This window comes from Podarcis filfolensis (genome assembly GCF_964270895.1).
Source record: "Podarcis filfolensis genome assembly, chromosome: 11".
In the NCBI taxonomy this organism is placed as follows: Eukaryota; Metazoa; Chordata; class Lepidosauria; order Squamata; family Lacertidae; genus Podarcis; species Podarcis filfolensis.
This window is the reverse complement of record NC_139613.1, coordinates 25,297,785-25,322,628: the sequence shown is the minus strand read 5'-3', so window position 1 is coordinate 25,322,628 and position 24,844 is coordinate 25,297,785. Positions and strand designations below refer to the sequence as shown.

General features: G+C 40.0%; 2 long non-coding RNA genes across 5 annotated transcripts; one reads left to right on the top strand and one right to left on the bottom strand.

Annotated features, from left to right (window-relative positions):
• The first annotated feature begins 387 nt into the window (after nt 1–387).
• On the top strand, nt 388–20,296 carry LOC310744698. Of its 4 annotated transcripts, XR_014539666.1 has the most exons (7): nt 3,736–4,636; nt 8,704–8,853; nt 9,892–10,044; nt 10,701–10,866; nt 13,375–15,202; nt 16,302–16,345; nt 17,937–20,296. It is a non-coding gene; the product is annotated as an uncharacterized lncRNA (long non-coding RNA). The 4 variants fall into 4 exon arrangements; XR_014539668.1 differs by having other exon boundaries at nt 13,375–13,497; nt 13,831–18,713; XR_014539667.1 differs by lacking the exon at nt 3,736–4,636 and adding an exon at nt 388–1,808 and having other exon boundaries at nt 13,375–18,713.
• On the bottom strand, nt 2,164–6,295 carry LOC310744712. The gene is made up of 2 exons (XR_014539691.1): nt 4,794–6,295; nt 2,164–2,477 (listed from the first exon to the last, which is right to left on the bottom strand). It is a non-coding gene; the product is annotated as an uncharacterized lncRNA (long non-coding RNA).
• Nucleotides 20,297–24,844: the final 4,548 nt, after the last annotated feature.

Genomic DNA, 24,844 nt, shown 5'->3' with positions numbered 1-24,844 from the left:
CAGCAAAAGAGGTGCTCATGGCACTAGTATCTGTGAGCATAAGCAATAGCTTGTGCACAGACTCACATGCAGATACAAATGGATTAAGTTTCCATGTGATTGCTCTCTGCGTTCTTTGCCCTTCTGTGTCACACCTTTTTGCAAACTTGGTGCAGCAGACATACAGAGAAGTTTCTACAAAAAAAGATCACATCTACTCATTGAGGGGACCATTTGCACATCAACAGGCACAACGGAATCATAAGCTCTTCACAAGATTTGCACACTTGCCCAGTGATTTAATAGCAGAAACCATGTGGGAATGTTCAATGCTTCAAGTGAGCAACAAACACATAGGACAAGCTGGAAAAGCCCTGCAGCTGTTCCTTGAACCAAGTATTGTAATTATTGATATTGTTCCTGTATAACTTGAACTTTGATTCCTTTCAAATATTTCCAGAGAACACGGTGTAAATTCTACCTATATATTTTATTGTGCCCTATTACCTTTCTATGGTTGACTTGAAGCTGTGAAAATTATTTTTGAAAGTCTTTATTTTTACCTCTTGCCAGTTTTCTTTCATATTTTCTCCCCCAAAGGCTAAGCTAATTGCTGCACGAATTCATGTGGAAAAACAAATTACTTTGATGCAAGCATGAACAAACCCCTCACTAACTTTCATGTGTTCAGAGTATTTCAAGCTGCAATATATATTTATATAACAATGCAATCAACACAGATCATGGATGTACTTAGACTTTTCCAGAATCTGAAATGGTGAAACACTTTATTTTAAATGCTGTAAATCCCTGGTTCAAATATGAGGCACAATCCCACACTAGGAAGGACAGAAATCAGTTATTGAAGTGCCAGTCACTATGCTATCAAATTGTGATAGCAGTTTTCTGTGTCTTCCATTTTAAACTGAGGCCCTTGGTTTTTCTTAGCCAGAGATGTTACTTTAATTTCTGTTTACAGTCCTAGAATCCTGGTTTCATTAGCAATCCCATCTATTTCAGAGGTTGTGTCCACATTCCTTTGCTCCAAAAGCTTAGCTTGGAAAGGTCCACTCCACTGTAAGACGATGTTTCAGTTTTTGCTAACAGAACTGTCATTTCAATCCTACTCTTGAAAACTCAGACTTCCAGACTTTAGGTGACAGGGAAGACTCCTCTTTGTTGTCCTATTTCAGATACTGGAATTGTTTCTTTAGTCCAAAAATATGTATCCATGGTCCATTCTTTTTTGCAAAAATGTGCTGTGACATGCCCCGTGTGGGTGCTTCTTTTCAGCAGCTGCTGAACTAGTTAGTTTAGTGGTGTTCTGGTTGGAACTATGGAAGTGAGATGCAGGCCTAAGCTGCCATGTTCCCTGGGTGACCCCACCCCACCCCCACGTTTCAGCCAATTGATACATAAAGATATTCTGATGCTTGGCTATGGACATATTTAATTTCAATATATTTAAATTTATGAACACATGCAACAAACAGCAGCAGTTCTGTGAAAGCAGTTCTTGAAGTACAAAAATATTTTTTTTAAATTTTAATGTTTTCTGGATCCAAATGGGCAGGGAGCTATTTATTTCCCCAAACTGCAGAACAGTCGCCTTTCTTGTGAATATAGAGCTGCCATCCTCAGTGGTGGCATGTCCTGTGAGGAAAAGCTGTCTCTGAAATCTCAGTGAGTGGAATACTTGGATTTGAGATCACTTTTCAAAATGAGACACACTACCATGCTCCCATTCTGAAGAGATAAAAAATCATGTTGTGGGATAGAGGTGTGGCCTGCTCTTTCCTTGTGGCTGCAGCCATGATGAAGTTGTGATGGTCTGTGGTTTCTTGTTGCCATGGTTTCTGAAATAATAATGTTGCACTGAGCTGTTATATTTAGGGCCCTGTGTGCGGCTTATCATTGGGGAAATATCAGAAACATGATTTGCCTGGAGGAATATAAGCAAGGCCCTTTTCCAGTGGGAAGTTATTTATGAAGAATTTATCTGATAGGATAGGAAGGCGTGTTGAGAATTGACTTGCACGTTCCTTCAGAAAATAAACACACGTTTCCTTTCTCAGGAAGCATCAAATTCCCCCAGAGTTAATTTCTTCTGCCACCACCCCCTCATCTCCCTCAGATCCATAGCTGTCAACGTTTCCCTTTTTAAAAGGGAAATTCCCTTATTCCAAATAGGATTCCTCGCAAGAAAGGCGAAAAGTCGACAGCTATGCTCAGATCATATGACTCCAAATGTCTTTCCTGTCTCACTCCTGATAACCAGGAGCCATTTTGTCCAAGCTCACAAAGAATAATGGAAAATCTGCCTTCTGAGGAGCAAGGCTGCTCTTCTTTTCCTTCAGACACCAGAGACAGGGCTAGTAAAACTGATAACACCAGTCTTAGTCCAGAGTCACCAGACGAGAGCCAGATTGACCTGGCTATTCTTCACTTCAGTGATGTTTATGAGGTGGAGTCTAAGAAAGAGGAACATGTAGGAGTTGCTTCTAAGTATAAATAGATAGGTCCTTTCAACTTGGGAAATGGGGGTTGAGGAAATGGGGGGGGGGAATTCTGTATGAGAAAGATTAGGGCATCTGCTTCTCCCTTCCCTCGGATTCCTGGAAGGCATTCCTTTTGCTGTATCTTTGGCGCCGTTTTCATCCAGGAAACTTACTTGTTTATTGTGTTACATGCCATGCTTTTTTCAGATGAAGTTTTAAAAGGGGCTTACTTTAAAAAAACAAACAAATTAACAACAATAACATACAATGTAAAAATGACACTGCAAATGAAAAACACCACCACACGCGCAATAAAAACAGCAGACTCAGGAGGCAATCCTGTGTGTCACAGGTGACTAATCCCTAGCCCAGGGGTCTGACGTGACAAGCAAGGCTTTCTGCCTCCCCTCAGACCCCTTTCAAATTTGCTGGTGGTGGTGGTGAAAAAGAAAATGTAATGTAGACATGGAGTTGGTGTGAGTGGAGAGGTTTAAACAATTCCACCTAGTATAAAACATAGGGACAGAAACTGCTTCCTCCTCAGTAATCAGAATGATAGTTTGATGGGTAGGGAGGGTGTTTTTTCTGTGCTGTTAGACACAAAATACAGAGGAGTAAAATATTTGCGCATAAAACTGATAATACACAGTTTGAAATGAAACATTTTAGGAGTTATGTGTTCATTAAGTAGTTAAATGACAGCCAATGTCAGGGTGAACATGTACACAAATTATATGAGGGTAGAATACTTAAAATGTCCAAACCACAGTAACCTCCCCCCTTTTTTTGGCTCCAATGGCTTCTTCTTCACCTTAATCTTTGGGCAGGTAATGCTTTGCCGTGACCTTGTAAACACAAAGTACTCCTGTATTTGCACTAGTTAGTTACTGTACTAACATGGATTCATAAATGGGTTGAGTATGAGAGAAACAGTCACTGATACAGGGTACAAGCAAGGTGTAAAGCACACTTTGTGTTTGTTCTGCTTTTATTTATTTATTTATTTATTTTTACTGTAGAGTTGGAAAAACTGCTTAAAAAACAACAACACTGAATAGCAACTCTCCTCAGTTGATCTCCACAGATGAAACAAGAAGGGGTTGTGTGCCACTGTATGTGCTTGCATATGAGTAACCACCCCCAGAGCACTAGCCAAGGGTGAATGTGGCTCTCAAGTCAAAAAACATTAGCCACTTGCTATACATACTTACCTGGGGGGCCGCCCCATTCAAATCAGTTGGACTTACTTGTAAGCAGACATGCATAGGCTTGCACCCTTAGTCATAAAATGCCTTCTGGTATTAAAAAACAACAACTTCAAATGCTGTCTCAAAATGTAATAAGTGGGAGCCTGTCAGTCTTGGCATAACCAACCAACCATGGAGATGTGAGTGAAAATAAGTATTGGTTGGTGCCAGAGCTTAATTTTAGCTGGGGCTCACTATAGCTTAGCCTCAGCACATTATTTCAGTGTCAGGACCCAGCATGATGATATGGGAAGGAAGAACAGATGCTTTGAGCATGAGTAGAATGCCTTTTGTTCGCCTCTAAGTATTCACAACCAACCCCAGCGTATCTAGGATTTGGGGAAGGGGGTGAGGGATGAGGCCGACGCACAGTCAGGCCTGGGATGGCCTACACTGACTACCCCTGAACTAAAGTTTGGATTCTTCTATTTGCTTGTCATATTGTCTATGGAAAATGCAGCATTGCCTCCATTCCAAGCCTCTTACTGTGAACGGGCTTTCCCCCCCCTGTCCCCGCTTTATGGCAAGGAAAGAGACAAACATAAACTTTGAGAGCAAGGAACAGCATGCTTGATTTGAGCTATATGAATACCCTCCAACTATGCAGAGGGAGCGAGAATGATAGGCCCCAAGAGGCCCACTTACCCTGGCTTCCAAAGAGCACTAAGCTACTATAACTCACAGCACCAGTAGATGTTGTCTAGGAGTAAGTTATTTGGAAATTCCTTGTTCCACCCAGCGTTCTCCCTAATCTTTTAGCCCTGTGTTATGTGCATATTCATGTCAGACTTTTTATGTACTGCTACTGTTTTAGGACAGCATGTATTGCTCATATGCAAATGAGCCTGAACCAACAAAAGTCAGACCAAAACTAATAGAACATTGCAAGTAACCACAGATGACAGCTATTGGGTAAAATGGGAACTATGTGTATTAAAATTGCCTTTATAATATGTGTGTGTGTGTATTTGCAATGCCATAGGTTTGGAACCAGACCTGCAGTTCTGGGAATGGAAGGTGGGGAGGCAATTTTCATTGATTCCTCCTGTTCCCTTAATTCCCCCAGCACTACTTCCCATGCTGTTTTGGAGGATTGCCCAACCCCTTAGAGCAAATTGAGAGCAGGGGCACAAGGGACTGCATGGAGAAGGAGAAATCAGCTAAAATCACCCCACCTCTTTTCACTTGCAGGAGCATCCGGTTCACTGAGATCTGCTCTGCACAATTTATAATTTATAATGTTTTGTTATCTGTTTCCATTTACCAAGAGTACTGTATTTGCCTTGTTACTTGCCTCTGTATATACCTGACAAGAAGTAAACCTTTTTAAGACATAATTTTGTGTTTTAGAATCCTATAATTATTTTATTTTATTATTATATGGGGTGTAATCATAGAATTGTAGAGTTGGAAGGGATCAGTACCATGCTGTAACCAACTGAGCTAAAACTTCTATGATATTTAAATATGTTCAAAAAGTATTAGAGATCAACCTTATGAGAGAAAATAAGTAAATCTAAAACTATTCCTTATTTCTGTGGAATATTTGTTGACCACCCAATCAACAAATTCCTGTGGACAGCTCATGTGGAGTTCAAAAAATCTGCAGTGCGTGTGTGGCTTCCATGTCCAAGAAAACAGTCAACTGCCTGTCATGGATGGGGTTGTACTTCACTGAAAGATACAGGTACATAGTCTGGGGGCTCTTCTGGATCCAACTCTTGCATTGTTGGCCCAGGTAACCTCAGCAGCTGGAAGCACCTTTTACCCTCTGCAACTGGTGTGACAGCTATGGCCATTCCTAGACTGGGAGAGCTTGGCCACAGTAGTTCAGACACTACCAACTTCAATATCAGATTACTGCAATGCACTGTATTTGAGGCTCAGGGGCAGAGTAATGTGGGTGTGGTCTGCCCTGGGTGTGCAGCACTCAACGTCTGTGAGAGATGCTGAGGCTTTGGTGCCCGCCAGCTCTCCCTCAGCTGTAGGGTGGCAGGCAGACTCCTCGTTGCAAGCCTTGCAATCTCTGCAAAAAAGCTCAACAACTCAGGCTCCCCATTTTTTGCAGGCAAAAAATAAATAACTAAATTTCAACGTGTGGCTGGGTGATAAGAAATTTTCCACACCGGGTACCACCTGATCTTGCTATGCCACTGTTGAGGCTTCCCTTGCACTTGATCAGAAAGCTACAGTTAGTGCAAAATGACACTCTGTTCAGAGATTTGCACTGGTTGCCCAGTTGCTACCAGGCCAAGTTCAAGGTGTTTACTTGTGGGATTGTGTTACCCTATGTTCGATCTGTGGAACTGGCACTGTTCTGCACGTGTAATAAATCAATCTTTTAGTGTAGCAGCACCTACACTTTAGAACTTCCTGCCTATTGATCAGGTAGCTGCCTCTGCTGTACTCTTCAGCACCCACTTGAAACATCTTTTTAAGGCAAACCTATCCAGACATGCAGAAGATGCATGTGTTTTATTTCTTTTTAGCTTTTGTTGATTTTAATCAACAATTTATTTAATAGTGATTCAATGTTTTTAAGTACTCATTTATGTTTTGTATTTTTGTAAACTTAGCAGGGTTTTTTTTAACAATTAAGTGGTATATACATTTTGTTAAATAAACAAAATAAATAAATTCAAACATTATATTAAAACATGAATGGATACATTTTAAACAATTGGAAAATAATCTGTTCCAAGGGAAATAAACTTTGTTCGTAAATACCTATAGTTCTATAAGCTTATAAAATTTAGCAGGATTCTAGTAATATAATCTAGTGCACAATGATGAACATGTAAATTCATTGTGCTCAGTGAGCTTTAAGTTTGTATAACTGCTGGATTGACGCCTACAAATGTGTCTTAAAGTTAAGAGGGCAGTGGGCAGAATTCGAGTAAATTTCCTCCTGCTGTGATGAATAAATTACACAAGAATGTAACAGCTTGCTAGCAAATATTATTGGACTCAATTAAGTGATACATCTACTGTAGCTAAAGTACTTCTCCATCTGTGTTGCCCAGCTATCACCCACATGAGTTGTGGGCTATAGACTCAAGTAGCAAAGAAAAAGGAGTATACTAAATTGGAATGTTATTCAAATACACTACAAAGTACACTACTAAGTACATAGGAAAGAAATATATCTCTAAGCATCACCACTAACTTTATTTATGCATTGTTTCATACCCAAAGTTCTCAAGTAGCTTTACATAGTAAGCAAGTAAATTTTAAAATGTACCAACAATAATAATTAAAAGTGGTCACACTAAACATCCTCCAAGTACACACTTCCTTCCATAAAATTACCATAAGTAATCAGCATAAAATGGCAGGCAGCTGAAAATCATTCAGTGAGTTAGCTATAATGTACAGTAGTCCACTTTGTAAGATGCAACAGCCATGATCTAGAACGCCGAATGGCACTTTAGTCATATACCCATGTAAAGTGCATTGTACTAGTCAACTATTGAGAATAGTGAATAAAATATGAGTGCTCCTGTCATAAGAAAAAACGATATTTATTTAATCAGTTATAATGGCCCCAGGGTGTGGTCTGAAGGAACATGGATCGCTACCACCTTGCATCCAGGTGAAGACTGGGTATGCTGCCTTGGGTTTCATGAAGGAAGGAAGATAAAATATATATGTAAGAAAATAAATAAACAGCTTGTAAAAGGAACCTTGCTGCCAACTGAGTAGTCAGAAGCAAAGCTGAATCTGAGGCCATGACTAGCTGTGCAGTTTCTCAACCATTGGAGGGAACATCTTTTAATCATTTGCAAATTCACTTCCTTAGCATTCCAGAGAGCCATAAGTACCATCACTACTAACAAGTCTGGATTAATTTGTTTAATCTTATTCATCTGAGAACTGTCTCAGAACTAAAACTTAAACAATTTTTTTGTAGGTGTGATTGAAAAAAAAGAATAGAAGTGAGTCATGTCAGACACTGTAAAATATTTTTGTGTGTGTATATATAAAATTATAAATTGCTTAATAACAATAAAACTGAGCAGTGCACATACAATAGTACAAAATACAACAATACACAGATAAAATTGTAAACAAGTATATATAACTAAATTATGTGTCTGCATAGTCCTGCTGAAATACTAATGTTGCAATGTTGCAAGGGTGCCTGTGTAATATTAATCAGCAGGAAGTGTGCATTGCAGTAATCCAGTTTTCAAGTTACCAATACTAGGACTAATGTACTTAAGCTATCCTGATCAAGGAATGGCTGCCACTGTCACACCAGCCCAACCGGGTAAAAAGGCATTCCTAGCCCCCAAGACCACCTGGGCCTCCAGTGGATACAGCAGCACCTACTAGGCTCCATACCTCTTCCTTCAGGGCAGGCTATTGGCCAGTTTCTCAGATACAGGAACCACTAACCCACAGAACCACTGTCTTGTTGGGATTCAAGCTCAATTTATTTCCCATCATCCAGCCCACCACTGCATCCAGGCACTGGTCCAGGGCCTGCACAGCCTCTCCTGGTTCATATATTATGGAGTCATCAACATACTGGACTTTTATAAATGGACTTTATACAGTTCTGGGAATCAAGACACAATGATGAATCAAGATGGTTCTTTTCATAAATATTGGATCAGCTTTGCATACTTAGGAATAATTTATGATGACATTCATTCTGTTTATGATCTCTGATGATATATTGGAAGTTCCCACTCTGGAACAGTTCCCCACTGTACTGAAAAATAATCAATTTTTGTCCATATCTATTTCTATCAATTTTAATAAAAACAATATAATACTGAAAGTATAATATTGAAAATTGGCAACTGTGAAAACAGGATGCTGGGGAAGTGTAAGGAACATTCAAACACATTCCCCAGAAAGGCAAAGGAATTAATAGGTTGATGACCTGATTTACCTTATGAAAACATTTTGTTCATATATTGTATTTTAATAGCACCAGATGAAAACTAAGAACATATTTACAATTTTGACAGGTTTGCTACAGCTATCAAAAAGTTCAGTTTACTGAATCCACTTCTAATATTTAGTGGGGACTGTTTAAATCCATCAGCCTTAAGTGCAATAACAAAAGGAAAACATGGTTCCAATTTTAAATGCATTTGGAGCACACTTTGCAGTGTTTGGTAAGTCCTGTACTACTTTTCATTTTGGAAAGCTATGTCATCCCTAGGCCTCATTCAGATATCACATGGATAAGGCTAAGGATGGACGATATTGTCAATCTTGGTTTAAGCAAGATTATCAGTGTGGGTTTGCTCCTTACTTCAGCAATGAAGTCTGCAGCATATCAGAACTACCACTTTTAATATATGCATGCATAAAAACTGGGTAATAGGCACAATCTTTGAGGAGGCTCCTCTCTTTCTCTCATAAAGCATGTTTCTTTGAATAGTGTCCCTGGTCCAACACATGCAGATATCATTTACAAACAAAAAAATTCTTTCCCCTCATAACTAATGTTTATCATATGCATATTTAATCAACAAAGCAACATCTCACTAATTAGTTCAGATAATTAGATGCAAGCCCTACTGTATACAGTGATCCTATCTAACTTATAGCACTGAAAAATATTTTTTTGTTCCACATCCTGGATTGTGCCCTAAGCATCTCCCTGTGATTGAAGGGGAAGAGGGCATCCCCTCCCTCATATCACTGTGGCCATAAGTTGGAGGGATGAGTGGGAAGCCTCTTCTACATATGTAGGCTCCCACTAGATTTGGAACCCTGAACTCCCATTGTTCCAAGCCACAGAGGGAGCCTACATGAACTCCCTAGTATTCTCCAACACATGTATCACATCCACACCATACATTGAAAGTGCATGACTGCTCCCCAAAGAATCCTCGGAACTGTAGTTTAAGGGTGCTGAGAGTTGCAGTTGTCTGATGGGTAAGCTGCTATTCTCAGAAATTTTGAGGGAAAGCCTTGCACTTTAAATGTTCAGTGCAGATATGACTGGCTGTGGAATGGCAACAGTGACACAAGGAAGGGGGCCAAATCAAGGAATGTGCCCTTTTCATCACCCTTGCGCATGGAGGGAGAAGGGAAGGCTGCCTGAATTCTCCTATATGTTCCCAGACTAATATTACATATGGTGCTTTGGAATTTGCTGCAGATTTTGCTTCGAATGAACTGCTTCAACCTTTTTCTTCTTGTAGAATCTTTTAAAGGAAGTTCTCTGCCCAAATGATGTTCATTTAGGTGGTTATGTCAAAACTGTTAGAAGAATGGAGAGGAATTTGGGAAATGCAATGCAATGCTAATGCAGTGCTGGAAGCTATTCATGCAAGATGTAGCATTGCTTAATTCAGGTGGCCTTTTAATTTTTTCATCAATTGATTCATATAATTTCTATACTGCTTTATATTTTTTTAAAAGAAACCCTCAAAGCATGCATACAATCTAAGTTACAGCATGTAATAAAAATTACAAAAGATCAAAACAAAACACTACAGATGAAGATCTCATATAAAAGACACATTTAAAGCAGCATATTTAATGGGAAAATAAACATAAGTCAGATAAAATTCCAATGCAATACTACAATAAACTCCACAAAACAGCATCATTAGTAACTAAACCTAATAATTGAATTATTAACAAAGTAACCTTTCCCAAATACATCTCTTGCTTTAAAAAAAAGGAAGCTGGAAGCCAGACTCCAAGACTATGGCAAATAGCCTGCTATCTCAAATTTTCAAAATCTAGTAATAAAGTTAGAAAGGCAAAGGTATCCAGTGGTGGCTTTACACTAGTGAAAAGCATTACTGTTTATTCAAGGCATGATACTTTATTTTCACCAATCCCACCCCCATGTAGCCTCCTGTGCCCTGACTTAAACATTTCCCCACTGAAATACTGAACCAGCATCACTACTGTTTAAATAAAACAACATTAATTGTTTATCTGTTCAGTTTCACAAACAGTGTTGCAATTTTGGTTGGTGATTTCATTTTGATTTTTATAGGAACACTTCACTCAAATCGAATACACCCAGCAGGAGACTTTACAATGCATGACCTTTTGAATATTCTTCCCTTTATTGATGCCCTTCTCGTCATCAGAATGACAGGCAAACAACTGCTGGAAGCTCTTGAAAATGGAGTTTACAGATACCCAGCTCTTGAGGGAAGGTATGAAGTATATATTTTTTTAAGTGCCTCTTCCTCCGACTCCTGAACTCCTCTGAAAATGGATTTTTAATGTTGTAACAGTCAGCATTTATCAATTTCCATATTGCATGCAAATTATACTATTCTTACTGTCTGAATTTATGTCACACTAAACTATGGTTTAGTGCTATTCACATTAGCCGGAATGAGCTGAAGTGAAGGCCTGGATTTGCATGCTTCCCCTCCCCTCCTCCTTTGTTGCCAGGAGAAGGACTTTGCCAGCATTTAGTTTCACTTTCACAGAATCTTGGCATCTAATATAGGAATGGGGGAGAAACTGGATTCCATTTGCATTTAAAGGTGAACCTACCAAGTTTACTTTCTGAAACAATTGAAATACACTCATCTTTTGAAATGTGAGCTTCTGAGAATTTTGTGATGTAGTTCCCCAATCAAGTACAGTCGTACCTCGGAAGTCGAACGGAATCCGTTCCAGAAGTCTGTTTGACTTCTGAAATGTTCGGAAACCAAGGCACGGCTTCCAATTGGTTTCCAATTGTGCAGGTGCGCCGGAAACAATAGTGGAAGCCACGCCAGATGTTTGGCTTCCAAAAAAAGTTCAAAAACTGGAACACTCATTTCCGGTTTTTGATTGTTTGGGAGCTGGAACTTCTGACTCCCAAAGCGTTCGAGAGCTGAGGTACGACTGTAAGGTGTATAAAAGTGCATACACTGCAGAAAACTGTGCATAAGAATGCATATATTCATGAGAAAAACATACTGAAATGTATTATATTAAGGAAAATTACTTTGCACAAATTTATATACTAGGCATATAAAATGTATACATTAGGAGAAATTACCGGCAATATTTAAAAATGTTTTGCATACTGATACAGAAATGTGGAGAATTGAATTTAAGAATGGAAAAATTAGAATCTTGACAGATTTGTCCATCCGTATATGTGATTGCGTATGAACCAACTCTTGAATCAAAAGTATCAACAACTTGGGGAGGAGGGACATAGCTCAGTGGCAGAGCATATGCTTTGCCTACAATAATTAGAGTTAGAAACCTCCTCGTGGAGATGAGAATGCCAGAAGCTGCACTAAACATTATGTTTTGCACCTACCGTATGTGGCAAACCACTTTTTTATGGAAGACAAATAGCCAGTTGCACGTTAACGCAAAAGAGAGTGAGACAAGGCTTTGCTGTGCCTCTCAGCTAGCAATTGGAGCACAACTCCCATGCCAGCTCTAAGTGAAGCCAATGCAGATTTGTTCTGAAACCCAGTGCAGCTGTGTGCAAAGTTCTTTCAGTCTCACACTTGCTTTAATCGGCTCCTGCCTGTGTACATTCCAAACATCTGTGCTCTGTGCTGTATTTCATGTTTGGAAACTAGAGTGTCTTGCTAAATTTAATAGGTCAAGGCAGGCTTCTTGGATAGTGCACTAGGGGTAGCTGAAATTAGAGGAAGGCTAGAGAAGGAGCTCACAGAGGTGGAGCAGGAACTGTTATCTGCATAGCATTATTAATCAATGTGTGTTAAATGTTAGCACATGGAGGAATAGATTGTATTGATTTTGAAAGAGGGCTGAAATGTGGAGAATATTAATGTGTGAGTTTATTCATCATAATATAAAATACAAACTGTTTTTATTAACATTTAGGTTTCCTCAAGTAGCAGGAATAGAATTTGGATTTGATCCAAATGCAGAACCAGGGCATTTTAAAAGACTCTGTAAAAATTAAAGGATGGTATTTAAAGCAAAATCAGATCTATCAACTTGCTGTTAAGGAATACTTAGCTAATGTAAGCACTTCTTTTAATATGCTATTTTGAACTATAGTGATGCTTATTCCATTTGACAAAACTATTTCTTATGACCGTACCACGTTGGAAGGAAATAACAACTGGTGGACAAGCGAGGCAATGGAAGACATTTATGATAGGAATTACAAAAACTTCTTACCTGAAAATTGTGAAGGTGACATCAATGACAATCTTTCATGAGTGGTTTAAGTAATAGTCTGACCTGGGATAAGGTATCTTCGTATCCAGGACTTTATAGTGAAATGCAAGTTGTAGCTAATATAGTATGTGTACAACTTGGTAGATGTTTAAACATTCCACATTCTTCAACCATTTCTATTTTCACTTACATTTTGTATCACATCATAGTCTTCATCATTTATAAAAACGTAAGAAAGTACACACCTGCTAATCTAGCTGATTATCATTATTATAATAATAATTGTTAATGTTTATTAGACTCAACTGGTTATTGACCAAAATAAATAAATACTCTACTCTGTTTATTAGACTTGTTAGTTGCCTGTTACCTGAAAGTCTCCAAGCAAATTACAAGACATTTGAAAACATTAATAAGAATACATCATGCCTGTGGATCCCATTTTTTTCATCCTGCAGACCACTTAAAAATTTCTGAGGGTAATGGCAGACCACTTAATGCAACTTTAATGCACTGTGCCAGATGCTGTATTATTTTTAATTGTATTTTTTCAGATGTGTGGACCACCTGATGAACCTCGTGGAGCACTAATGGTCCATGGACCACAGTTAGGGAACCCTTGCATTATACCATCGAAATGAAACACCACCCATAACAGCCATGGGAAGCTTTGGCAGGTAAGTTGCTGTTGCAGCAGAGAGGTTGGCACAATGCAAACACACTTGCAGAACCACTGGATTCGCTTCACAATTGTGTTTGCACTGCACTGACATCCCGGCCCCTTTCCCCGTTTCTTCAAGTAAGCAACAGCAACTGACCTGCAGCTCTACCTCATCTGACAAGACACTTCTGGATGTATCTCCACATCTGCCCATCTCTGGTGTGGAGGGATGGAGGTGACACTGTGCAGGGGGTGGTGAGAGTGGGAAGGCAAGTCACATGTAGTGCCAAGCAGGAAGCACTGCCTTATTTGCCAGGGTGACACCCCTCTCCCCTGCCTTCATTCACAGGTACAAATGAGTTGGTGGGAAGGCAGCCCTGTCTCTATGGTGGCAGGGATGCCTTCCTACATTCTTGTGAGAATGGACACAACTGCAGAAAGGAGCAGAAAACAGAGTCTGTGCAACTTGGACACCATTTGTTCTAAATTAATATTTCAATGTTTCATAAACTTACTTTTTATTTATGTAGAATTTTATTTTTAATATTGAATACACAATTGAAAGCAATAATTGTGGAACATAATTTAAGATGAAAACAACAGAAAATTGAAAACTATAACCTAATAAAGATTTTTGTCCAAAGCCAGCTCATGCACTTTATTCAAGGAAGCAGACTTCCCCATTTATATCCCCATCTGTTTGGGGAAGCATGTGCCCAACTGGGTGCAGGATGCTCAGTTTCCCACTTTGATTTAAAAGATGAGGCTATGCACACAGCCCTTTCAAAGACATTAAAATGCTTCCACCCAGGGGTCAGGTGTACCACAGATGCTGCAAAGTACCCTTTTCATGACGGTCTCTCCACATTTGCCTTATGGTGTCATATATACACCATATTCTAATTGAAGCTAAAGGAAATGTTGGAGATAAATTTAACAAATATACTAAACAAACCTGGTAAATATCACATATGAATATTTAGATTTCGAAGCTGCACTCGAAGAGCATTGCTCTATGAGTAATGCCAAACTGAATGTTTACATTGGATATATTTGAGTCTTCATCATTCTTAGTTTGCCAGTAAATCTTCATATAATCATCCTTTATTATGCTCATTGTGCATATAATCAAATGCACATTTCAAATATGTATTCAGATGCCTGTATCTGAAAGAGTATGTATACTTGGGAACAAGTTTAAAGTCTGTGATTTTTCAGGGAAAGGATGGCTACATGAAGTTTCAGAATTGCTCCAGGTTATTTGATACAGAAACTGCGCTGACACTTTCCACAGTAGTTATTAATCACTTTGACTCCGTCAAGATTGTACGAGAAATCAAGCAATGCTTCTCTGGTCACTGAATGAGTTTAATTACAAAATCCACACTCTCTTCATTAATAGGTAAATAGATAATGGCATGTTACAAATAAGTAAGTAATTTTGCCCAAAGGAATGTTGTCCTAAAATAAACCATTGTGTATTCCTCCATATATGTTGTGTTAATTATTTTCTCTACTGGAAATATGTTGGGTTACCACTGCTTTTTCACCTAGCTAACAGAAAAGAAGTTTACGTCAGGTTGTTTCTCCTTTTAAGTCAAAAGGCAGGGTTGAAAGCTGGTCATCTGACATCTCAGGAAGGAAACCCCCTTCTTTCCAACCTCCTAATCCTGCTCTCTGTCAGGATGCCAGGCGGTGATGGCTGGTGCCCAGTGAGCTTGGTAAGATGAAAGGCAAGGAGACCAATAGAGGGTGGAGCTGGAACTTATGACAAGCAGAGTCAACTAATTCTGCTTTTTGTCCCCCAACCTCCATGCTAAGTTCTAAAAGGCATTACTGAGACCAAGCAGGAGGAATCTGATAGATAGGGCCACCCCCTTGGATTGGTTGTAAGAAAGAAGGCAGGCAGGTGGGGGCTGGCTGAGGGCAGATGGAGGCAGTGCCCCATTTGCCCTGATGAAGTAGCTTCCACTGATGTTGGTGGGGGGACTCAACTCTTCATTAGCTCTGATGTCCCTTGGGTTGCTTAGTTATAGGTGGATCTTTGTGGGATTACAGAGTCCCCTCAGCCTGATGGACCTTCCCTAGGTACTTATAGTAGATGGCTCATCCAAGTATTCCTTCCCCAGTCCAGCCGTCTCACCCACTGCTGCCTTGCCAAGCTTACTGTTCTCTTCAGCTCTGTAGCCACCTGCTGCTTTTGCTGCCCAGAGACTTATGTAAAAAATGGAACACACGCTGCAACATTTGTACACCTACAATGAGAAGCCTTCCACTTCCAGTCCAGCTTTGTTTCCCTCTTAGAGGGCTGGTTAAGGTTCAGAGCCTCCAGAAGGTGGATAACTGACATTGTGCTAGGAAATTAGTCTTAGTGGAATTTTGCTACCTTTGTTGTTACCAGAATTAATGCAATTGCTATGACTAATGAAGTATGGACTATTAATTGTTCTGTGTCACAGTGAATTAGAAATGCACATTTCAAATCTAGACTTCTTGTTATTTGGCATCACATCCTCATGCAGGCAGCATTGATACATCTGGGACTATTGCCAGTGTTTCCTCTCTCTTACACTTAGTTCTTTTTCAATGAAGGCATAGTTTCCTTTAAAAAGTAAATAAGTTACAAAAAAACTTCCACCACTGAGTCAATCATATGGGGCAGGAAGGGATTTGAGCTGATCTAATTTGAGTTTATTAAAACCATAAAAAGCTCAGTTCACACTTCTATTTCTCCAAGTGATGCTGAGTAGTCTTTATCTGCATTGGGCTAGAAAGTGTATTTATATATCTTCTTATTGCTGATGTTTTTATTGTTGATAGCTTTGGGGTGTTTCATGGGAAGTGATTCATAAATGAACAAAAAGGTAAGCCAGCCTTTGAACCCAGCACTACAAAGAGCCAGTCATCAATGTAATGTAATGTAATGTAATGTAATGTAATGTAATGTATCCTGGATGACAGTGTGAGCTAAGCTGTAATGGGTGCAGCCTCAGCAATACTGTACTTGTGAACTTGACAGCTGGAAAAATTGCTGCAAATTCTTGCTACACAGTGTCCAAATTTCCACATGGTAATGAATAGATACGTAATGGAAGATTCACAAAGAAAGTAATATCTTGTGTGAACTGCCCTGGTAGCATCACCCACATAATTCAATATGCCATCTTCAGACAGCCAGAAGTGAGCAAAGAGCACAAACACAGTTAGCTGTTGGCTGTTCACTTAGTTGTTTCTGGGTGCTGGTTGTCTGCAAAAGCTACTCTTGCTGTTGTGTGGGCTGCTCATCATTCTTCCAGTTCATCCACTTTAAAAGCATTTTGGACTGTGAGGACAAGCTGGCTTTAAACCATCCTCATTGACTTAAACTACCAAAGTCTTAACGCAAGAATGTATACTCTTGTGATTTATCTCTCAAAAACTTTTTTTAATTTGATAAAAAGCTAGAGAATTGGCCCAAGTATGCTGCCTGCAATGATGTCAAACTAATTTGTAACCTGCAATCCAGAAAGGATTGGGGAAGTGACATAATATATAAAGAAAATAAGGGAAGGGCAGTTTAAGGACCAAGAACTTCATGTTTCATTTTTTAAAAACCAACCTTTTGCACTAATACAATACATTTCTTTCTCTCTCTCAAAAACAACAACAACAACAACTGTTGAATAGATTTGCTAGACTTCTCCTAAACCTAAGGGTCAAACTACATATAGTGTGAGACATCCTGCTGATTAAAAAAATAAACAAATAGTATTTTTTTAAGAAAGCAGTCTGGGGGAGGGCACTGGGGGAAAGTGTTTTAATGCTTTCCCCATGTTCCTTTTTCCAGCTGAAAGGGATCTTCACCAAAGCTGCTCCATGGGGCAAAACATAGTTACTATATGGGTATCTTCAAAGGATAATCTGAATCACTGCTCTGGAGCAAAAGAAACTGATGAAAACAACTAAGGACATAATCATGTACTGGGTGCTATGATGAAATATAACATTTCTGTAGCAAATGAAAAATGGCACAAGCTCACTGGAAGGTCCCAGGCTCAATCGGCAGCATGCCTAAGTAGGGCTTGGAGAGCTGTTGCCAGTCAATGTATACAATACTGAGCTTAGAATAATAGAATTGCAGAGTTGGAAGGGACCCTAAAGGTCATCTGGCTCAACCCCCTGCAATGCAGGAATCTTTTGCCCAACATGGGGCTGGAACCCAAGATGGACCAATAACCTGACTCAGTATAAAGCAGCTTCCCATGTTTCTCTGACTAAACTAAAAATAACTTGTCACCATGGGTTCATCATCAGTGGTTCTAACTGGTTTATATGCATTCTTTGGCTGAACTGGTTTGTAGACCACAGCTGAAGTATCCCTGAAAGTGTTGTTAAAACAGGGAAAGACTTTAAGCATAAGAGTACAAGACAGGTCTTAATAAGCCAGTGACTAATATCTCATTATTTAATTTCAAGCCTTTGAAACACAAACAGAGGAAAAAGAAGCGATAATTGCTGTGCCGGGTGTAGAAGGAAGGACCTGCCACATTTCAAAGAACATGAAGGAACACTTGCGACAGCTTCAAATAGTTTCCATGCATTTTCTCCACTTCCTAGCAACGATTTTAAGAAATCAGATTCGGATAACCATCTCATGCCAAGTCAGATCGTTGGGGAAATGGTACCTTAGTGGTGTAAAGAGAAACTGCAGTGATATTATTTGTGTTAGAATGTTTTGATTCTGGTTTTCATTTTATTTTACATATTCTCTTCGGATTCGTTGCAATCTCATTATCCTCCTTTAGTGCATCTTCAACTCCCTTGCCATTCAAGGGTCCAACTGCCTATCTAACCAGTCTCCTGTTATTAGCATATTTAAAGATTATTAATTTTATGGCCTTAAATATTTTAGCAATGTGCTCCTCAAATTCTTTTTAGTATCCTTTGCTGTCAGCTTGCATTTATTTTGCCTAGCGTTTCATTTTAATTTGGTCTGAAAACATTAATTGATCCTTAATCACAGGCTATAACCTGGGCAAAGATATTTACTGCTAGTGCCAGTGTTAAAAGACGTATAATTGGGGGAAAGGGGGTCCTGCTATGTTCTCATTTACAAAACCAATAAAGAATATTTTTAAGTGTGCAGTTCTCTGGACACACACACACACACACACACACACACTTATTTCCAGTAAACAAACAATTGCTGTGGTTTAGTTTGCCCAGTGAAATTACCTCCTTATTTAAGCATGGTTAAATATGTTCCAGATGTCACCCATTTCAACATTCTTTAATGTTTTAATTGATCAGTTAACTGACTACACTGGTCAATCTCTATTTGGAGAAAAGACCAGTTTCTGAATTAAACTAATGTACAGCTCATGAAAATATTACTATGCTACTCTATGCTGGTTAAAGCCACTGAAATGAAAAACCATTTTTATGCGCTTCAAATTCATTTGAAAATCTTTACACAAAAAGAAGTAGAAAGGTCAGCAAAAAGCTTTCCTTCAAAATTCTGCATGACTGGAAGTCAGGTAGCCCCGTAAGCCTGATTATAAAAACAGCTCTGAGCAGCCTATATTCAAACTGCTTGTATAGTCTAAAAACGGGTATACTGTATTATCCCAAGTTGTATTCACAATGGGACAGCTCAACATACGTAAAATCAGTCAGAGGTATGTAGAGAGTTCCTGTCAGGGTTCTGCACTTGTTTTCAAATCATTTCCTTTGCTCCTGGTGTGGGTGCCATTTTTGTAGCCAAAATGACAACACCTATGCATAAGAGGGAATTATGATCAGGCTTGGGGAAACCCTGAGGTTTGCAGAAGCATATCAAATCAGTTAGAGAGGGAAAAGTGGAAGGACCCTCAAAACAACCCAATGGGGACTGAGTCTATTCAATAGTGATAATAAACTGACTGGCTGTTGCTGAATAAAATGCAACTTGGTAGAATTGCTTAGAACCTCTATGGATGCCTACATCTTCATTGTCATCATCATCATTTCTATTTTCTTATTTATAGGCCACATCTGCAGTTTACATAATCATAAATGACATGCATTTAAAAGCAAGAACATGTAACATAACAAAGCAGTAGTAAGGTTCTACACTTAGGCAGGAATAACCAGCTCCACAAATATAAGATGGGGGGCACCTGGCTTCCCAAAAGTACATGTGAAAAGGATCTAAAAGTCTTAGTAGACCACAAGCTTAACATGAGTCAACAGTGTGATGCAGCAGCAAAAAAACCCTAATGCTATTCTAGGCTGCTTCAACAGAAGTATAGTGTTCAGATCAAGGGAAGTGATAGCATTGCCCTATTCTGCTTTGGAATACTATTCCCACCTGGAATACTGTGTCCAGTTCTAGGTGCCATAATTTAAGAAGGATATTAACAAGCTGGAAAATGTACAGTGGAGAGCAACCAAGATGATCAAGGGTCTGGAAACCAAGGACTTGGTATGTTGGGTGTGTTTAGCCTAGAGGAGACTGAGAGGCAGGGCTGGTCCAAGACATTTTGGCTGGTCCAAGACAAAATGGTGCTGCCCTCAGGCAGGGAAGAAGGGATGCATGAAGATCTACAGTAGGATCAAGAGTGTGAGTAAAGATCTACATCAGGAACAAGGGAGGGGAATCAGATCAATCTTACCCGATGGTTGAAGGGGGAATTAAAGGCTGTCATGGGGGGTGGAAAGGGGCCCACTCTGAATCATGCTGGTCAGGTGCAGACCCCAGGAAACCCCCGAGGGCAGCCCCCACCATTTCCTCCTATGGGGTGTGGGTGGAGGGGGAGAGACCAGCAGCACATCCTATTCACCAAGAGGCCACAGTAGAGGCAGCATTTTAGGGGCTGATGCTGAGGCAGCGGATCTAGCCTCCAAGGTGTTCCCCACAGCCATTGCTGATACTGCGGGCAATGCATTCCTTGGAGGTCAGATCCTTTGCCCCCGTGGATCCTGCTGCCTGAAGCAGTCGCCTCACCTTGCCTCATGGGTTGGCTAGCCCTGCTGAGAGGTGATAAGATAGCCATGTTCAAATATCTAAGGGCTTGTCACATGGAAGACCGAGAACAAGCTTGTTTTATGCTGCTGCACATGGGAGGACCTGACACAATGGACTCAAATTACAACACAGGAAATTCTAACTAAACATTAGGAAGATTTGGAACCCAATTTCCCCCAATTTACTGGATTATTCCCATATCAGGTAAACCATAATTTTCAGGGGGGAAACATCAAGGCTGGTGTTGTTTGCGGGGAGTACAATGTGAAGTACACAAATGAAATGGGAATGAAAACAGCTGTAAACACTCAGTAAACTGGTGTGGACAAGGCCTCAGTGTGAGGTGAGCGTGAAACATACAAACTTTGTGCATTATGAGCTATGCTGAACACAGTGTTGGCATTAGATGTAAACTTTGGGAGCTTTTCTGTGTGGGGCAGAGGAATATAAAAATACCAATATATTTTAAAAAAAACTTGTCATATTGGCTCAGCTTGCCTGGGCCAAATAGTTTTGTAGACTGAAAATAGGAGGGATAAACATTTTCCCCCTTTCCTATTTACATGTGAGCTGTGAGTCAAACAAACATTCTTTAAAGGTAGCTAGATTATCTAAAAAGCTGAGATTCCCGTAGCATTATTATTGTACGCAGGGTGAGATAATAAAAGGTATTTAAAGCTCTATTATTTTCATTTCCTCATTTAATGAACACTGTAATGCAATAGACTATTATGTCAGAAAACTAAACCCCTTTCTTTTCTAGAATTAATTAGTGCCAAATATAGCTCTGTTGACTCTTTAAGTTCCATTAATTCCAGTCCATGTTCTCACATGAATATGTTTTTATGAGACAGCAAGCATATTTTTATATGTTTGTACACCAGTTTGTCCTTTGGTCACACTTGGTTTCCAGCGTGACTGCCTTCCTGTCCTATGGCAATGCACTGTAGCCGAAGTCATGTGTGACAAGAACTATGGTGTGGTAAACCGGGAAGCTTTGATCTCCTTACAGTGTTGACATATGTTGGTATTATTCTTATTATTTTAAATTATTACCCTTCTTTCACACTCAGAGCCCAAAATGGGTTACAACAATTTAAAATAAATCATTAAAAACAGTTTTTAAAAGTTACAAAAAAAGAGAGAAACATTAGATGCTTCCTAATGGCAACTCAGTTGGGACGTGGGTGGCGCTGTGGGTTAAACCACAGAGCCTAAGACTTGCCAATCAGGTCAGCAGTTCAAATCCCCGCGACGGGGTGAGCTCCCCTTGCTCGGTCCCTGCTCCTGCCAACCTAGCAGTTCGAAAGCATGTCAAAGTGCAAGTAGATAAATAGGTACCGCTCCGGCGGGAAGGTAAATGGCGCTTCTGTGCGCTGCTCTGGTTCACCAGAAGTGGCTTAGTCATGCTGGCCACATGACCCGGAAGCTGTACTCCAGCTCCCATGGCCAATAAAGCGAGATGAGCGCCGCAACCCCAGAGTCGGCCACGACTGGACCTAACGGTCAGGGGTCCCTTTACCTTTAATGGCAACTCCTGCAGCCAATAATTTGTGCCAATGTATTGCTCTGCTTTCCTTTGGACCACATCTGCAAAGCAAAGGGGTGTGTGTGTCTTGTTGTCTGGACAGCCCAGGGCATTCATGCACACCACTCAGGCTTGAACCTTGGGGAGGTTACTTTGGTGCTGCTAATGCAGCAGTTTCACTTCACCCCTTATCTCTCAAGACAGATGGATGTCAACAACAACAACAACAAAATGCAATCACAAAACATAAAGTGGGTCCTTGGGGGTGGGGTCATCAAGAGTGCCCCTCCGCTGATCTTAGCACCCAAGACAGTCTATGGGGAAGGAAGTGGTCTTTCAGATATTTGGGGTCTTTGTTGTTTAGGGCTTTAAACACTAATGCAAGTACGTTGAATTGGGCCTAGAATGCAGCCCCCCAGTAGAAAATTAGGTGGTTTTTGAAGCCTCCTCCTCCTCCCATTAATTCCCTACCTTTTCACCAAGGATCTCACATAATTCTTCCCCTCTCAGTAGGTTAGGTTCAGAGACAGTGACTGGCCCAAGGTCTCTTGGTAAGCTTTGTGGCTGAGTTGGGCTTTGAACCCTGGTTTCCCAGGTCCTAGTCCAACACTCTAACTACTGAAAAATAAATCCATCCTACTTTCTTCTCAAATAACTGCTAGTATGTCCTGTTAAAGCCCAAACTACTTTGGATCCCATTACCTGAAGAGCCCCTCACTCTCATATTTACCATCTGGTGCTTTCAGATTCCCTTTTCTGAATGCATCTTCCTTTCAGAGGTGAGATAAAACAAACTTTTGAGAAAGTTGTTTTTTGTTTTACTCTGGTACTGCAGTCATGGAACAGTGAGGTTCACCTGGTATCATTATGTTTAGATTCCTAGGTGCAGTACTTTCCATTGGGGGAAGTATGCTTTATATATCAGAAGTATGGAAAACAGTGCTTTAGTGGATTGGCACTACACTACTGAGCCACTCCAGAACACTCTTCCCACCCTCACCTCCACCAGACAAGGACTAACAAGAATAGCCCATCTTTCCACAGAAATACCACTGCATTAGACTTTTTTCATTATATAAATCACATTTCTTTGAAGGTTGTGCATCCTACCTTTCCATTAATGTATATCAATAAACTTCTACGTCTCTCATACCAGACTAAAATCTGATTGGAGATGCATTCAGTGGCCCATCCTTGTGGGTCCTCTTCTGGGTTTTGTTTTTTACAGCATTCCATCTTGCTCTGACATAAATGCATCTTTCCCTACCTCTGCCTATCCATGAGGTTCTTATCTGTCTTCCTTTCTCCCCATTGCTGCCTCCAAAATAGGTGAGATTATCCCTTTGCCTGTGCTCTGAATTCACCATCCTTTGAAACTTGCATATTCGTGCAGTTACACTGCTATTATGGTGACATTGGGATCGTATTGCAGCCAGATATGCTAGATCAATTTTCAAACTAAAGCTCTTCAAGCTGTTTTAGGTTTTCATGCAGGGAACACAGACCAATACTTTTACAATAAGTGAAGAGTGGTGTCTATTGCTTCCAAGTACATAGGGAATTAAAGCAGAGACATAAAATTGAATTGCAAATAATATTCCAATTTAATTGTTCCAAATATAAGCTAATATTTAAAATGGGTGCCAAATATATATCAGATGCTACTGTAAGCCCCATAATAAACATGATAGGTGGAACTATGTATCCCAGAATAATATAATGGCTCATAGAAATAAAACAGGTCACAGAAGGATTACTTAGAGTAGACAGTCATAAGGAAGCCAACACAGCAGCTTCGCCTATTTGTTTAGCACAGCTGAGGGGAACCTTTGACTTCCTAATGTTGCCCACCAGTCTCAGGAAGCATGGTGAATGGTCAGGAATGATGGGAGTTTAGTTCAGCAACATATGGAGGGCCAATGGCTCCCTATGCCTGGTTTAGCAGAACAGGATGGAGCCCAAACATTTCAACAAGTTTTACTTATAAGGAGGCAATGAGTTAAAGAGGGGGAAAAAAACCCACTCTCTACATTAATTTCTATCTGTATTCCCAAAGTTTTGGGCTTTCCCCAAATTGGACCTTGCATTCCCACTTATTCAGTAAAGTAAATTTGAATTCCAGAGTCCTTCATTTCCATTAACTAATGAATTTGTTACATTCCCCATGATTACAGATCTGTTCCTGTGGGTTCCTGAACCAGCGAAACAGTCAGTATTGATTTAGTGGTGCCTGGATCCAGTCCTCTTCTGGAAGCTAGGGCTGGTAAGGAGGAGACATTCATAATATGTCCCATTTGCTTAATGCCATCGCCTACACAGACAGAAGTTTCCTTTGAAATATGCTCTGGCTACGGCTTTCTGAAAAGAACTTTCTCTAAGTGATCAACAGCTGCCAAGAATGACAGTTCAATTTGGTATCAACTGCAACCATAGTCTTCAACAACTTCAATATTTTCAAGGCCTGAAGGACAATTCCAGGTCCAACTTTTAGGGCTAGATGAGATTTTAACAGTGCAATCCTATACACAGTATTGTTAAGTGTGGCTTATTCTCAGCTATGTAGGCGCTGAAAGCCTAAATCTCAACAGGAAGTGATTTGACCATGACAAGGGCCTGATGTCAGTATCTCCACTTTCAGATCACCCTCGTCCTTGTAGTTACAGAGCACATTGTTTTTGAAAGCCATTTGGTTTTTTTACCTACCTCGTAGCAAAACGTCACAACACCTTTGGTTTTGGCAGTTAGGCATTGGTAGGGTATTATTATGCAGATGAGTTGGGGGGGGAGGAGCGCCATCACCTCCCCCAAATGTTTAAGGGTAGTCCGATAAAGGATTCCGGGGGGGGGTGT